This window comes from Prosopis cineraria, unplaced genomic scaffold (genome assembly GCF_029017545.1).
Source record: "Prosopis cineraria cultivar Desert tree isolate PC_DT_omini unplaced genomic scaffold, ASM2901754v1 PC6, whole genome shotgun sequence".
NCBI classification, from domain to species: Eukaryota; Viridiplantae; Streptophyta; class Magnoliopsida; order Fabales; family Fabaceae; genus Prosopis; species Prosopis cineraria.
The window spans coordinates 22,130,571-22,148,260 of NW_026555337.1; the positions used below are offsets into that span (position 1 = coordinate 22,130,571).

Genomic DNA, 17,690 nt, shown 5'->3' on the forward strand with positions numbered 1-17,690 from the left:
AAGGTGGTGCGCAAATGGAGGTACACAAAAGCACGCGTGGGAGGAAATTCACGTGGAAATCATGTGAGCTAGAGGACGAAGAGGCTATGTAATGCGCGGACGCGAGAGGATGAGGTATGATTGTGGTTATTGGGATTTGCTTTCGGCGTGATGAGCGCTACGTGCTAATTAAGTTTAAGATTAATTTTCACCCTTCATTTCAATCAAAATTAATTTTTATCATTTATTTAAATTAATTTTTAAATATTTTTAATATTATATTTATTAATATAAAAAATTTAAAATTTTTATAAATTTATTCATTATCAATCTGATCAATATAGATTTAATTTAGCAGTCCAATTTAATACTAATTTTTTAATTTTACAATTTGACTATCTAAATAAACTCTAGATAATTCAGATATAATTTAGATGATTTAATTTAATATTAAAAAATTATAAATTATACAAATTAACCATTTAAATGTATTTTAAATAGTCCAGACTTAATATTAAAATTTTTATATTTTTATTTTAATAAATATATATTTAAAATTTAATTTAAATGGTCAGTAGGAATTAATTTAGCCTAAAATGAAAGGCCACGATTGCTTCTGATCTTGATGAGCATTTGGATGCGGATGCGTGATTATTGTGAATCTCCTTTTGACATTCTCTTTCCTCTCTAGGTAGATTACTTTGCATTTTTGCTTTCCATTATTTGTTGCTTACTCACTCCATTTTTATATATAAGATATTTTTAATTGAATCACATAAATAAAAAAATTAGTTATTTAATTAAAAGCATAGCAACATTTAATTTTATCCCTAATTATGTAAATAAAAAATGAAATGTCTTTTTTCAAAGTAAATTAACGAGAGTACTTAATTTTTTTTTTAATTTAATAAGGGTATAATAATTATTTATTAAAAAATATATTAATAACTCTTTATATTTAAAAAAAATTTTTAAAAAAATTTTTTATATATAAAACGTAAGGAGTGTGTTTGTTGTATTAGTGACTCTGATTGCTGAATTGATCTCCATTATATTTCATCCTTTTCATCATGCACCTTATTTTATTTGAGTATAATATTGTGCCTGTGACAGTTAATCATCAGTCCCGAGTTCGAAACCTCTGCGAGCAAGAGAGGGACATTTATTTTTGCTTTTTTTTTTTGTCTGATCCAAATTACCTTAATGCCCTCCTAGTAATTTCTTTTTTTTTTTTTTCGAAAAACAGAGAACAGGGAACACCAGGTATTTTCGAACCCCTTTCATTTGGCTGGAGCAGGGTTAGAAGTGCGCAGACGCGCGCGCGCAGAGGGAGGGAGGGCTTGGTTTTCGTTGAGCATTTTTCCTCCTCCTTTTTGTTCATCTGTCGCCGGCAACGATGTGTATGCCGGTCGTCCGCCGCTGTGGTGATTCCGTGAAGTCCGATTTCTTCATCATCTTCCCCTGCTTCGCACGCCTTTGTTCATCTTCTTCCTCCTCTGTCCGAGCAGCGGTCTGGATGCGCAGGAAATCTCCTTCTCCTGTTCTCTCTATTGCTAAGGCGTCCTTCATCAGTCTCTCCCTCGGCTACTCCTTCCTTTTCTATCCTTGTTTCCGTGCGGATGTGCGATGGACCTTCTTCCTTTTTCAATGGTTGTACGACTAGCTTCTTCTTCTTGCTTCTTTCGCTGCTGATTGAAGGTGAGGATATTTGAACTCCCTTCTCCGTGTTGGTCCTATTGGTGCGTGCTTTTTTTAAATTTAAGAGATTATGATTTTCCCCTTGCTTTGCTGCTGTGTATGTTCGAACAGAGAAGGGGTTCAGGGGAGCTGGAATTTTCATGTTTTTAGAGCTAGATGTTGTGTGGATTTGAATTTTATTTAAGCTTATTTTAAATTCAGTTAAAAGAATGAAATTTAGAGAGATTGGTTAATTTAAATATTGATATTGAGAAATTTTGGAAAGGATATTGAGGAAGAAGATGCTTGGTACTTATTTGAATTTAAATGCATGTGAGATGTTTGATAAAATAATTGAAAGGAAGTTGAAATTAAAAATAAAGATTTTGAAGAAAATATTTTCATTAATAATTCAAATATCAATTTCTATTTATGTTTTGATCTTTGAAATATCTATGGAATGTTATGGTAATGTTTGGGGGATGTTTGTTGGATTGGTAGCAAGCCTAATGAAAATTTATTGTATATTATAAAGAGATTAAAAGAGAAAACTACTTGTTATATATTATGGGTTAAGCAATGGTGCCTATAACATATTTAAAAAAGTGTTTGTTAGAATGAGTTTTGTTTGGCTATAAATGTTCTAAAATCTCATTAACTTTTGCCAAACTTGATAATAAAGGTTTGTGTTTCAAATCATGGTACCATTAGTTTGGTTGGGGTTAGTTATGTTTAATTTAATTAAAAAAAGAAGAAATTTCTTTAACTTTTATAAGGACATATTTAGTTTGGGTGTCAATTATCCATGGATTTAATTAGAGTTTTGTGAAGAATTTTTATTGCAAAGCTACTGGAAGACAAATTGGATTTTGGAAAATTGCATGATTGATTATTATATGATAATGTTGTTTTGAGACTTGATTTTGGGAATGCACTTAAGATGCTCAATAAAATGGGTGATAGAAGAACTCTAAAATTTTAGCGAGATTAAAGGTGGTGTATATATATACAAGTTTGGCTTCATATATACATGAGAAGAGTTAGATAAAAATGAAGTGTTAAATAGAGGGATACACACACACACACACACACATATATATTAGGCATAGTAGAGATTGGAGGAGTTAAGGCATAAATTATATTTAGTTGAAAGCTTAAGTGATTATGGTGTTGTTTATATTGTAAAAGAGTTGATTAAACTTGAGTAAAGATCATTGACTTATCTTTTATATTGAATAAGATGTTTAGAAAAAGGAAGACTTGACTTTAAAGAGTGAATTTGTACTTAGGGAATACTACAAGTAAGTGAATATAATCTCAATTGATTTATAAGCTAATTATATTTTATCATGTATTGTTAAAGTTTCACAAGCTTGTTAATATAACTTCACTTTTGTTATTCACTATTTTGAAAGGAACTACTTTCATTTTATTAAGCTTTAAAAAGGAAAGATAACACTGCTTTATGATTTGGTATTTTTAATTATTTGATATCATTGATAATGTTTGATTTATGAGTTGGGAAATGATTTATCAATATGATTTATGCAAGCTTGGTTTCTGTTGTTGGATTGATTTCAGAATGATGGTTGTTAATAGTAGTTTCATTAGTCCTTAGTGCACCATAGTTAAATCCTAGCTAGCTTAGTATTTGTGAGTATCATATTCATGTTTGTTATTCATGAGTTTAATACTCGCACTTGTTATTTGTGGGCTTCATGCCTGCGCTTGTTTTGTGGTTTTCCGCCGTGCTTGTTGGTTATTTATTTGTGTTGATTGTGTTTTCATGCTTGTTGGTTAATTACTCTCGTAGATTGTGTGTTCATGCTTGTTCATCATTCTGATAAACTCCTGTTTAAAAAAAATGTTTGGAATTATTCATTTATTATTTTTTAAACAAATTGATTTGTAAACAAAACTGTTTTTTTTTTCTATTATTATCGATTTTATAATAATATAATTTGAAAAGCTCCAAGCAGATGTTTTAACATAAAATGAAATTCGAACACCATGCCATCATTATTTGAGTTCATCCGTGCGTGATTATGAAATTGCAAAGAATTTTTGGTTTGTGAGATATGAGTCTCTATTTCGGTTCCTAATGGATATTTCTGTTAACTTCGTAATTATTTTATCAGTGCACTTTTCCTTTATTTTCTTAAATTTTGATTGGGAGGTTATTCATTGAAAAGTATTTGGTTTAATCCGAGATAATGTAGCTGATATGGTACATCCTATTATCAATTGAGGGATCTTTTTTTTTTTTTATTGAGTTGGGTGGAGATTTGTTTTGTAAATATTTCCTTTTGATGCAATTATTGGATTTATGTATTATATTCTAAAAATATGATTAAGTGCTCTACATAAACTATAGTTAGGGTCCTTATTTTTGTTATATATTTTGATTGTTGGTTGGAAAGAGCAGGGCTCTTAGTTATTGAATTTTTTATTTGAAAATTTTGTGGTAGAATTTTGGAGAAGTTTTATTTATAGGAGAAGTTTTGCAAAAATTTCTACACAAATATTAATGCATTTGTTTGAAGAAAAAACATTAAGAATGTTCTAAATATAATACAAGTGTAAATATGATTTTAAAAATAAATTTTTTTATTGAATTAAGGATTAAGGGATGTGTGTTTTATGTATCGATCACTCTCATACTTTAGGGTATGACATGTACATATAAAATTCAAACTTTTATATGAATTATTGAAATAACCCTTTTCCTTATACATGTACATATAGATAATAGCTTGTGAAAATTTTAAGTCATGAATAAATAAAACCTATATTATATTATTTTCTTTTAGTAAATAATGGATAAATTAAAGACTAGTGTGTTATTTGCATAGAAATTCAGGGAGTTCAATATAAAGATTTAGAGAAAGAGAAGATCTTATTATTACTCAAAGTATGCATAGCTATTATGTATTTTTCAATGAGTGAAATAATATGAGTAATATTGCAATAATAATCATCAATGGAAATTTATTTTTATTAAAATATTATATTTTAGGATATCATCTCAAAATATATCTTATATATAAAACAAGACGAAGGGAGTACATCTCTTAATTTATGTAGAGTTGCCATGTCTTTTCATAATTCATTGATGATATAGATTTTTTGAATAATGAACTCTTAACATATACTTTCTCCATTTAAAAATGTAAGGCATTTTTTGAGGAGTTAAATGTTAAAAAATATAAAGTACTTTTAGTTTTTCGAGGTCTAATCATTATCTTTTTTTCAAAAGTACCCCTATTGATAATAATTTTATATTTATTGTAGGGTATTTAATAGGGTAAATATGAAAAGATATGGTGAGTTAAAAAGTAGGTAATTATTTTATTGAGAGGTAAAATTTATTTAAAAATGTTTTATATTTTGAATGGATGGTGTATATATTTTTCTTCTTATCTTTGTAGATTCACGGATGGCTATCTTATCTTACATTTCCCCCCCAAAAAAAAAAAATCTGGGGGCAATTAGGTAATTCCAATGATGCATTTATATTTTATATGGGGCCAGTTTAATAGCTAATTCCAACGTCCATCATACACACATGGTCTCCATTTATAGACACAGTGCGTGACATTAAATTCCTCAATAAATTCTTGACGGACATGAAATGAATTTAGTCCTTTCTTGACCCTATCAAAAGAAAATTAACGTGTAAAAGAAGAATTATTTGTTTACAATTCCATGAAAATTTCATAGAAATTTATAACTTCAATTTCTATATTTGTAATTACTTTAGGGACAAAAATACTATACTAAATAATTTAGGATGCAAGGTGCTTCTTCGAGAATACTTTAGAGGTAAAAATACATCTTTACTCATTAATCAAACACAAGTATGTCATGATCACAAGTCCTCTAGGTAAAATTCACTCTCAAAAGACACATCGTAAGGGAGGGTTATTAGATTTTTTTATATTAAGTATGTTTAAGGATAATATATCTTACCAAAATAACTTAAGCCATTTAGTTAAATATTTTTTAAATTTATATTTTTGTAATCTATTTTATAATTTTTAGATGAGAGACTTTTTTTATATTCTAATATTCCATCTATTACTTTTTTTCTCATTTTTTATTTTCTTCTTCTTCTTGCTTTGGCTTGTACTTTTTGTGGTTTTAGAGACCTCAAGTCTTATATTAAGTATGCTTGAGAATCAGATCTATTCAATTTCTTCTTCTTCTTCTTCTTCTTCTTTCTTTTTTTTTTTAATCTCTTGGTTTTCTTTTTTAATTTTTCATTCATTCTTTTTTTCTTTTTTTTTCTCTCTATTTTTTTTGTCCCTGATGAATGGCTCTAATATCATGTGAGATTTCTTATATTAAGTATGCTTAAGGATAATATATTTCACTAAAATAGCTTAGGCTATTTAGTTAGATATTTCCTAAGCTTATATATTTATGATCTATCTTCTAATTTTTAGATGTAGGACTTCTTTTATACTCTAATAAGGGTGCCTAGCTAACTTATAAACCATACTCCATCAATATAACCTCTCGATATGGGACTCATAACAAAATATCTTCATCTTTGTAACATACCATTTTTTTTTTGACTAAAAACTGAAATTCATTCAAGAGACTGAAAAGAAACATAGTACAAGACCTTAAGACTAGAAAAGAAGAGAGCAATCAATCATCATTTACCTCCTATCCTAAAGTAAGGTGGGGGATGATCAAAGATGTAAAGAGGTCTCTCTATCAAATGAGCTTCCTTAGCAAGGTAGTGAGCATGACTAACAATATCTCTAAAGAGAAAGTTTAAAGACAAAGACCACTCCCTAAGAAGACATTACAAGCATTTTGAATAATTTCATGACAGGGATGATTTTTATGGTGACCTGTAGTGATGAAGTTGATGGTTTCCACACTGTCTAAGTAGACCTCGATATGTCTGAAACCATTATACCAACAAAGTTCTAGTCCTTTGGAAATAGCCAAGACTTTGGCAATGGTAGATGGGGTAGCTTCCAAGTTTACAACCAAAACCCATTACACACTCCCCCATATCATTAATAATGCATCCTCTACAAGTAGTTAAACCATTGAGTTTAGAAGACCTATCAACATCGAGGCTGACAAAGCCTAGTGAGGCCTTATGATAGGTATTACCGCAAATATTGTCAAATTGAGAAGATTTCAGTTTACCTATATACTTCTAATCAGCCATGGCTTTGAGGAAACTTCTATTGGAATCTGGTTGAATGAGTTGGGCTTGATCATCAAACAGATTTTTGCATCTTATTGTCCAAAGTTCCCAGCATGTATAAGCAAAGACTATTACCCATGGGAGTTTGGTTATATTATTGTTTCCTGGGGAGTTCTTTAAGTTCCACTTGATCCATTCAAGGCATTCATGTTGTGAAAACTCAGGCCATAACTGTTTTCGTTGTCTATCTCCATGCTTCCTAGGCTAATCTACAGTCATGAATGATATGCATTGCATCCTCCTCTTTTCGCACCCAAAAGGACAGGCATTTGTATTAGCAATACTCCTTTTCTCCCTTAAGCTTGCTGTGTGCAATTTATTTTTCCCCAATAACTAGATGAAAGCTTTGATCTTTTCTGGGATGTTCTACTTCCACATTTCCTTTCATATTTTGTCCTTCCCTTGTGATGTACTTGCAAAAAGAAAATCATAGGCAAAACTGATATTAAAAGAGCCATCAGTAGATGGCTTCCACACATATTTGTCTTTCCCTCTCATCTCACAGGGTTAGTGTTAGTGATTCGATTCAAAGCAGAGTAATGAAGGCAGCTCATCATTTTAGTGCGATCCTAAGAGCCATCTACATCGATGAAGTGCTCAATATTCATCTCACGGTCTAAGGGTCTGTTGTTATTTTGAATGAAGTTAACCAAGGGCATATTCATAGCAGACTAGTTATCACACCAGAAATTAGATAACCTTCCAGGAATACAGCACTTGTCAATACCATTGAGGAAGGTGTCCCAAACTTTATGGATACTTCTCCACATCACAGAGGATTGTCTTCTCCAACAAACTAAAGGTACGATGTTGGAGCCACATTTGAATTTAGATTTTAGGATTTAAACCCATAGCACATCATTATTACATACCAAGTTCCAACAAAGTTTCAACATAAAAGCTTGATTTTGGCAGGATAGATCTTTAACCCCCAATCCACCTTCATCAGAATGTCTCTTCACCATATCCCATGAGACTAGATAAACTTTTTTCTCATTTTCCGAACTACCCTAGAGAAAAGATGATAGGGACGCGGAAGCAGAATCGTGCTAGTTTAGGGACAGAACCCTGAAACAACAAAAACACAAGAACAAAAAGAAAGGGACGAAATTTATGACGGAAATAAAGAAAGGTATGAAGTAAACAATAGGATAATGATCAAGGAGAAGATCCTCTAGAGCACTTGTCTCTAGGAACCTCAACCTTCGAAGACACCACAAGAGTTGATCACGCTCTTGATCACGTCGGTTTCTCACACGGGATACCACCACAAAGCACTAAGGCTCATAAGAGTTATAAACTCTAAAATGAATAATTTCATTCAACTTCTGTGTTGTTTACAATAGGGAGCATGCCTAATTTATATAGGCTCATAGAAAAAATATTTCCTAAAATTAAAACCCTAATTTCCTAATACTAAAAGGAGAAATAATGATAAAATATTCAGCCATATAATTTAAGAGATGTGATCCTAAAATTATGGGATTACAAAATTTAGAAATTAATATTATAATTAATTCTAACCTTTGACTAGACTCAAAATAGAAAATCAAATCAAAGGACCATTAAAATAGGAAATAATTTAGGAGACAATAAAGGGATCATAAAGGATTTGAAATCACGCCACCCTTAACTTCTTTACTAGGGTTTCATGCCTCCTTGCATGCGAGAGGCTCAACTTGTAGTCTTCCTTGCATTGGGCTAAGGTCTGCATCTCTTGGGCTTGACTCTTCATGAGTTTGGATCTTAAATACATTATACTCGTATAGATGCTCTCCTTTGGACTTGAGGGGAGTGCCCCAATGCTCTCCAAGCTCTTGAACTTCTTGCACAAGACTGAACAAGGCTTGCTTCATGGCTTTGGTTCGGGCTTTTATCATTGGACCTCCAATATGTTGCAATGGGTTTTTAGGTACGTTGGATTGGAAGTATTGGGCTCCTTCTATGTCACCATGCTCATGATTACCATCCTCAGGCTTCGTTGCCATTAATGCTATGTCACCCGTGCCATGGGGTCCATCATTCCCTCCCAGTTGGAAAGGATTCGTCCTCGAATCTGCAGAATCATATAAAGATAAATCAGAAACATTAAATGTGGCACTAACATTGCCATAAGAGCTAGGCAAATCAATCTTGTAAGCATTATCATTAATTCTTTCCAAAACTTGAAAAGGTCCATCTCCTCGAGCTTGAAGTTTGGACTTCCTTTAATTAGGAAATCTCTCTTTCCTTAAATGTAACCAAACCCAATCTCCAGGCTCAAAGATCACACGTCTCCTGCCTTTATTAGCTTGCTTGACATATTGCTCATTCTTTCGCTCTATATTTGCTTTAACCTTAGCATGAAAGTCCTGCACAAACTTAGCTTTTTCCTTGCCATCAGTGTTAGCATGCTCAGAGAAAGGCAAAGGTAAAATATCAATAGGAGATAATGGATTGAAACCATAAACAATTTCAAATGGAGAATAAGAAGTAGAAGAATAAACAGCCCTGTTGTAAGCAAATTCAATATGAGGTAAACAATTCACCCAATTCTTCAAATTCTTCTAAATTATTGCTCTTAATAATGTAGTCATAGTTCTGTTAACTACCTCAGTTTGACCATCAGTTTGTGGATGGGCAGTAGTGGAAAAAAGTAACTTAGTCCCTGATTTATGCCATAGGGTACGCCAGAAATGACTAAGAAACTTCACATCTCTGTCACTCACAATAGTCTTAGGTAAACCATGCAAACGAACAATCTCTTTAAAGAATAAGTCAGCAATGTTAACAGCATCATTAGTCTTAGCATAAGCAATAAAGTGTGCCATCTTAGAGAACCTATCAACAACAACAAATATGGAATCTTTGCCTGCAGAAGATTTGGGCAATCCAATTACAAAATCCATAGAGATATGTTCCCAAGGGTGAGAGGGGACGGGTAAAGGAGAGTAAAGTCCATGAGGTTGGATCTTAGATTTTGCCTGTCTACATTTAATGCATTTATCACAAACAGATATGACATCTTTCCGCATGTAAGGCCAAAAGAAATGATCAGACAAAATAGCCAAAGTTTTATCTACACCAAAGTGTCCCATCAAACCACCACTATGTGCTTCCTTAGTAAGCAACTCACGCATAGAACAAATAGGAATGCATAATTTATTTTTCTTAAAAAGAAATCCATCAAATTTAAAGAAATCACTAGATCCATGATTTTCACAAGATTTCCAAATATTTTCAAAATCAGGATCAGTTTTATAAAGATCTTTTAGAATCTCAAAACCAAGTAATTGAGCATGCAAATAGGAAAGTAATGTATACCTTCGAGATAAGGCATCAGCAACGATATTTTCTTTACCTTGCTTATGCTTAATCACATAAGGAAAGGTTTCAATAAATTCCATCCAGCGAGCATGTCTCTTTTTAACTTACCTTGAGACTTGAGAAACTTTAAACTTTCATGATCAGAATGAATGATGAATTCCTTGGGCCACAAATAATGTTGCCATGTTTCTAAGGCTCTCTTTAGAGCATAAAGCTCTTTGTCATAGGTGGAATAATTCAAAGCTGCGCCGTGAAGCTTTTCACTGAAGTAAGCTATGGGCTTAGAATCCTGCATTAAAACAGTACCTATACCAATACCAGAAGCATCACATTGAATTTCAAACGCTTTAGAGAAATTAGGAAAAACAAGTAAAGGGGCATTAGTCAATTTATCCTTTAGGGTTTGGAAGGCCCTTTCTTGTTTTACCCCATTTAAAGGTCGCATTCTTCTTAACAAGTTCATTAAGAGGGGCATAATGCTCGAGAAATCCCTAACAAATCTCCTATAGAAGCTTGCTAAGCCATGGAAGCTTCTCACTTCACTTGCATTCTTAGGGGTTGGCCATTCACGAATAGCCTTAACTTTCTCCTCATCTACACGAATTCCCTGTGATCTAACAATAAATTCCAAAAAGATAACAGAGTCCATGCAAAAGATACACTTTTGAAAATTAGCATATAACTTATATTCCCTTAAGATGTCAAACACATTTTTAAGATGATTCATATGATCAGTCAAAGATTTACTATAAATCAAAATATCATCAAAGTAAACCACAACAAACTTGCCTATAAACTTTCTAAAAACATGATTCATTAATGCCATAAAAGTGCTAGGAGCATTAGTCAAACCAAAAGGCATAACTAACCATTCGTATAATCCAAATTTAGTTTTAAAGGCAGTTTTCCATTCATCACCCTCTTTCATACGAATTTGATGATAACCACTTCTAAGATCAATTTTAGAAAAGATAGAAGCACCATGTAATTCATCAAGCATATCATCAAGTTTAGGGATAGGGTAACGATACTTTATAGTGATTTTGTTGATTGCTCTACAATCAACACACATCCTCCAAGATCCGTCTTTTTTTGGCACCAAGATAACAAGGACAGCACAAGGGCTAAGGCTCTCACGCACAAAGCCTTTCATCATCAATTCCTCTACTTGGCGCTGGATCTCCTTAGTCTCTTCAGGATTAGCCCTATAAGCAGGCTTGTTTGGAATAGCAGCTCCCGGCAAGAAATCTATCCTATGCTCAATTCCTCTTAAGGGAGGAAGTCCATCAGGAATTTCATCAGGGAATAGATCTCTATAATCCTGCAACAAAGAGACAACACTAGAGGGCAAAGTGGGGTCAAAAGTATTAGTAGAAAAATAAATATTCTTGAGAATTACAATAAGAGCTTGCTCACTCATCAAAGCCTCTTGAACCTTACTTTTCCCACACAATAATATTTTTTTTTCACTATTTTCCTTCACTCCCACCATTCTATTTTTTTTCTTTTCTCACCTTCTCACCACTCTTTTTCCTCTCTTTTGATTGATTTTCAAGTAAAGTAATACTCTCTTTTTTTCTCTCTCACTCATGCCACAATCAAGGAGATCTCTCCTTTGCTTGTAATCTTGAGTAATTTTTAGTTGATCTTCATAGGCTTGGATGGGCCTAAGAGGATTTAATACAACAGTCTTGCCTTTAAAAGGCACCTTGTAACAATTTCTAAAACCATCATGAGTAGCCTTACTATCAAACTGCCTAAGGCCTACCTAATAACAAGTGTCCAGCAAGCATAGGGGCTACATCACATAATACATCACAAGTATAAACTCCAATAGAGAAAGTAATCAACACTTGCTTAGAAACCCTAATTTCAGTAGAATCATTCAACCATTGCAATTTGTAGGGCTTAGGGTGTGGGATTAAAGGTAAAGATAATTTATCTACAAGTAAAGTGCTAGCGACGTTAGTGCAACTACCACCATCAATTACCATGCTACACACTTTCTCTTTGATGAAGCATCTAGTGTGAAAAATATGCTCGCGTTGCTCATGTTCATCATCCTCCTTTGGTTGAATATTGAGAGCTCTTCTTGCTACCAAGATAGAGTCAACTACACCATTGCATTCAAGCTCATCATTTGATTCATGGGAGGTAGAATCATCATCAACATTATCAGCATCATCTTTATCACTTTCATGCACACTATCATAGCCACCATCATCTCTCAAGATCATAACCCTTTTATTGCTACAATCTCTCGCCATATGGCCCACACCATGACATTTGAAACACTTAACAGGAGAAGTGTTAGATGAATAAGAAGAAGGTTTAGGGTTAGAAGTTTTACCCTCATACTTGGTCTTTATTTCTTCCTTGGCTTGGGATGTATCTTTGGCTTTGGAATCCTTCCATTTGGAAGTTGTCTTGGAGTCTTTCCAAGAGGACTTGGAACGTTTGTTCTTATTTCTCTGCTCCAACTTTATAGCCTTGTGTATGAGCTCTTCCTTGTCCACAAAAGTGTACAAGTCAAGGTTATCTCTCAACTCTGGCCTCAAGCCATCCATAATTCTTGACATTGCTTCACGTTCATTTTCTTGAATGTTTGCACGAAACTTCAAGATATTCAACTCGTGCACATACTCCTCCACTGTCATAGATCCTTGAGAAAACATTCTCAACTTTCTATTCAGCTTGTAAGTAGTAGCTGGGGACATAAGCCTTTCTCAAGTACCTTTTAAGCTTCTCCCACGTTTTAATGGGCTTTTTCCCAAGTTGGCTTCTTTTGTACTGTAAATCTTGCCACCAATAAACAGCATAGTCAGTGAAATTCAAAGAAGCAGTTTTTACCTTCCATGACTCAAACAAATCAAGAGTCATGAAGATTTGGTCCATCTTCATTTCCCAATCAAGGTATTTTTCTGGATTGTTGCTACCCTTGAATGAAGGATACTTTACTTTTTGGTCCGGTAAGTCAACACCACGCTTTAAGGATTTCTTTCCCTTAGGAAAAGGGGGTTCTTCATACTCCTCATCATCGCTGGGGATCTTATGCTTCTTTCCTTTAGAAGAGGAAGTCTCCGGCTCATCTTTATCCTCTTTATGGAACCTATGATCAAGTTCCAAGCGAAACTGCTGCAACTGTGTTTTGATAAGTTCTAAAACAGAGTTCATATCAATACTAGGAGATTCATCTTGTTACTCATGTTCACAGAAGCACTAGAAACCATATAAAATAAAAATAGGTCCTCACACACACAAACTCACGTGTTTACTCTCAAGATAAAGTCACTCGTGTTTCACAAAAAAAAAGTAATGGCTTTTTTTTTTAATGATGAAAAACACACTTGCCTTTTACCACTCACTAAGCTTGTGGATAGAATCCAATGGTGAAACCCACAAATCAAGAAACTAAGGAACAATCAAGTGAATATCTTCTAAATTAAGGAAACTAGAAAACAAGCACAAGGTGAAAAGAGGATTTTTTTTTTTTTGCAATTTTGAAACAAATAGGAAAGCAAAATTTTCAAATAAAATTAAGCTTGTTAAAGGAAAAACCACACGTGACAACAAAAATAAGAAAGAAAGAAATAAAAGTCAAAGAGTCAAATACTCAAAGACAAAAATAAAAAAGTAAATAAAATAAGAAAGTAGCACAAATAGCAAATAAGAGAGTAGAGAATTTGAAAAGTGCTACCAAAAATTAAAAATAAGAAAGTGATCAACGTATAAGACTTTCTTATACCCAAGTTGACTTTTCTCTTTAGGCAACCTCTTGGTGACTTTGAGTTCAAGAATAGCCTTTTTTTACAGTCATAACTCACAGCAATATATTTTTTTTGTAAATTTTTTTTGAATTTTCGGATTTTTTTTCTCTTTTTTTTTCTCAACACACTAACGCTTTTTTTTTTGCCTTTTTTTTTGCACGAATTTCTAGGTCTTTTTTTTTTTTTTTTTTTGAGAAGGCTAATAAAATGAAAACTCACATGAGATAAAAGCCACAAAGATGAAGAAGAGAAAAACCAAAAGATAGAAGTAGATGGGGTAGATAAGAGATGATCACAAAAAGAAATAACTCAAGATGAAAAAGAAGAAGGAAGGACAAGAATTTAAACCAAAACTAGCAACCAAAGCTCTGATGCCAATCTGATAGGGACGCGGAAGCAGAATCGTGCTAGTTTAGGGACAGAACCCTGAAACAACAAAAACACAAGAACAAAAAGAAAGGGACGAAATTTATGACGGAAATAAAGAAAGGTATGAAGTAAACAATAGGATAATGATCAAGGAGAAGATCCTCTAGAGCACCTGCCTCTAAACCTCAACCTTCGAAGACACCACAAGAGTTGATCACGCTCTTGATCACGTCGGTTTCTCACACGGGATACCACCACAAAGCACTAAGGCTCACAAGAGTTATAAACTCTAAAATGAATAATTTCATTCAACTTCTGTGTTGTTTACAATAGGGAGCATGCCTAATTTATATAGGCTCATAGAAAAAATATTTCCTAAAATTAAAACCCTAATTTCCTAATACTAAAAGGAGAAATAATGATAAAATATTCAGCCACATAATTTAGGAGATGTGATCCTAAAATTATGGGATTACAAAATTTAGAAATTAATATTATAATTAATTCTAACCTTTGACTAGACTCAAAATAGAAAATCAAATCAAAGGACCATTAAAATAGGAAATAATTTAGGAGACAATCAAGGGATCATAAAGGATTTGAAATCACGCCACCCTTGACTTCTTTACTAGGGTTTCATGCCTCCTTGCATGCGAGAGGCTCAACTTGTAGTCTTCCTTGCATTGGGCTAAGGTCTGCATCTCTTGGGCTTGACTCTTCATGAGTTTGGATCTTAAATACATTATACACGTATAGATGCTCTCCTTTGGACTTGAGGGGAGTGCTCCAATGCTCTCCAAGCTCTTGAACTTCTTGCACAAGACTGAACAAGGCTTGCTTCATGGCTTTGGTTCGGGCTCTTGTCATTGGACCTCCAATATTTTGCAATGGGTCTTTAGGTACGTTGGATTGGAAGTATTGGGCTCCTTCTATGTCACCATGCTCATGATTACTATCCTTAGGCTTCGTTGCCATTAATGCTATGTCACCCGTGCCATAGGGTCCATCAAAAGATTTGCTGGCTTTCTCAACTACAGTTAATAACTTCTTTGGGAGAAGCATAGTTTGCATGTGATAATTAGGTAAGGCTGTCAGAACAGACTTGATGAGAGTAGATCTACTAGCTAAAGTAAGCATTTTACCCTTCCATCCAGATAGCTTCAGTTGAACTTTACCCAATATGGGTTTGAAATGGTTGTATGAGGCTCTTGAATGTAGTAGGGGAATCCCAAGATATTTACCCAAATCACCTGATAGCCCTATACCCATAATCTTGCTCAGATCCATAATCTTTACTCTAGATACGAGTGCTAAAAAAGGAAGGATATTATGATATATATTTTTGCTGGAGCATGTTATCTTTCAAGGACCATGATTCCCTGCAAACTTTATTTCTATATTAATTGGGGTGACTCATGACCAAACATTTAAACTTTTTAGTGCTTATGTCCAATTTTCCAAGAGACGACACAGGAGAACAAAGACGAATGAGAATAATCAACACGATAATCAAGAGTTTTTGTATTATCGTCATGATCACGATTCAATTAAATCCATTAATCTTTTCTTCTACTGTGTTCCTCTCCCATTCTGATTACTTTGCATCTATTTCATTAAGAATGTCTTTTGATGTAGTTACAATATCATTATATTAAAACCAGAGGTATAAGAATTACACTTAGAGACGGACCCACATTCTCCTTTCGGTGCGGGCAATTAACTTTATCATCATTTTATTAAGTTGTTTTATTGCTGTAAATGATTTTATCATAGCAATAAAATACAATCATAAATATAAATTTTTTAAAATTGACAAGGACTATTTTATTCTTGAGAAAGACCCTATATTATATACATTATATTGTGCCCCTTCCTCTGCGTCATGGGATGTATGAATTGACTTGGAAACATATGAAAGTAGAAAGATGAGATGAGATCCTTTTTCTTCAGTTGCATCCATCAGCCATAAAAATTGAGGAAATTTCCTCAATTATAGAACCTCAATACTTTCATTTTTGTTACCATAAAATCCTATAAAATGAATAAATTGGTAAGTAGTATTTTTTTTATTATGACGGTCTTCTTTGATAATTTTTTTTTGTGAATATTAGAAGAATTTTTGGAATTTCAAAATGACATTCAATAATTTGTTTTTATCATTTTACCCTCATTTAATCCAACAATTTAACTCGTTTATTTAATATAACTAAAACTTTTAAATGAGTGGAAAATTTAATAAAATATGTCATATTTGTAAAAATTTACTTTATTTTTTTGATCTATGTATAAGAACTTTAAAAGACCAATATAAATAGAGGAATATAATTACTAAATTAAGTACAAGCAAAAAAAATGAAAGCTATTAAATTAAAATATGTTTTATCTAAATTTGCAGAAAAATTCTAGTGGGGTCTGGATTGAGTGAAACTAGTAATTCCGTTAATTGTTTCTAAAATCAATGAATTTTTTTTAAAACAACCTCTTCGCATAAGCAATTAAGTTCCTATAAATCTGAACTTTTATACTTTAAAGAATTTAATTGATATTTATTTATATTTTTCTGAACTTTTATAATTTCATTGAGCTACAGGCCCAGCCCCTTTATTCAGATTGGGCCTAACTCTTTAGTTACTTAGCTCAAATAGTCTCGTGACCTATTTGAGTGATGTTTTATATTTTAGTCCAAATAAAGACAAACCCAAATTGACAAGTATCCATTTAAGTTTTGATAATAAGTAATCCTTGACTAATATAAATTTCCTCCAACAATCCTTGATTGAGGTTTTTTCTTTTTTAAATTCATGGTCGATTGTTCTTGAATCACAACTGATGCATATATTCATAAGACTATCTATTCATTCACAACTAAATTTTCATAAATTCACTATTGACCTTATAATTTACATGTGACTATCATGAAATTCATAAGGGATGATATATAGATTTAAAAAATTATATATTCATTGACAATTGACTTTCCATCTATTTACAAGCAACATTTTTTAACTTTATTTAAATTCATGTGTTTTACTTCATTGGTTATTTTAATAATTATTTATTTTTAATTACAAATAAATACCATGATCCTTAATTTTATATTTCCTCTGGTTCTATTTATAAGTCACTTCTAATATATTTCACCAGAGCAAAAGAAAACATTAAATCTCATTAATTTTGTCTTAAAATTTAACAAGTTTTCACTTTTATTGCTAATAAATATTCTTAAATTTTATTACTGATATTTTTATTCAAAGCATTTACCATTTAATAAGAGCAAAAATCTGAAAAGGAGCATTGAGAAATTGGCAAGTGCCCTATAAATAGAACCAAATTTTTTTTTCTCTATAAATAGGACTAGAGGG

At 32.5% G+C, this 17,690-nt stretch overlaps 1 long non-coding RNA gene across 1 annotated transcript; it reads left to right on the forward strand.

Annotated features, from left to right (window-relative positions):
- Window positions 1-1,136: 1,136 nt before the first annotated feature.
- On the forward strand, window positions 1,137-4,053 carry LOC129314357 (uncharacterized). The gene is made up of 2 exons (XR_008594083.1): window positions 1,137-1,677; window positions 1,789-4,053. It is a non-coding gene; the product is annotated as an uncharacterized LOC129314357 (long non-coding RNA).
- The last annotated feature ends 13,637 nt before the right edge of the window (window positions 4,054-17,690 follow it).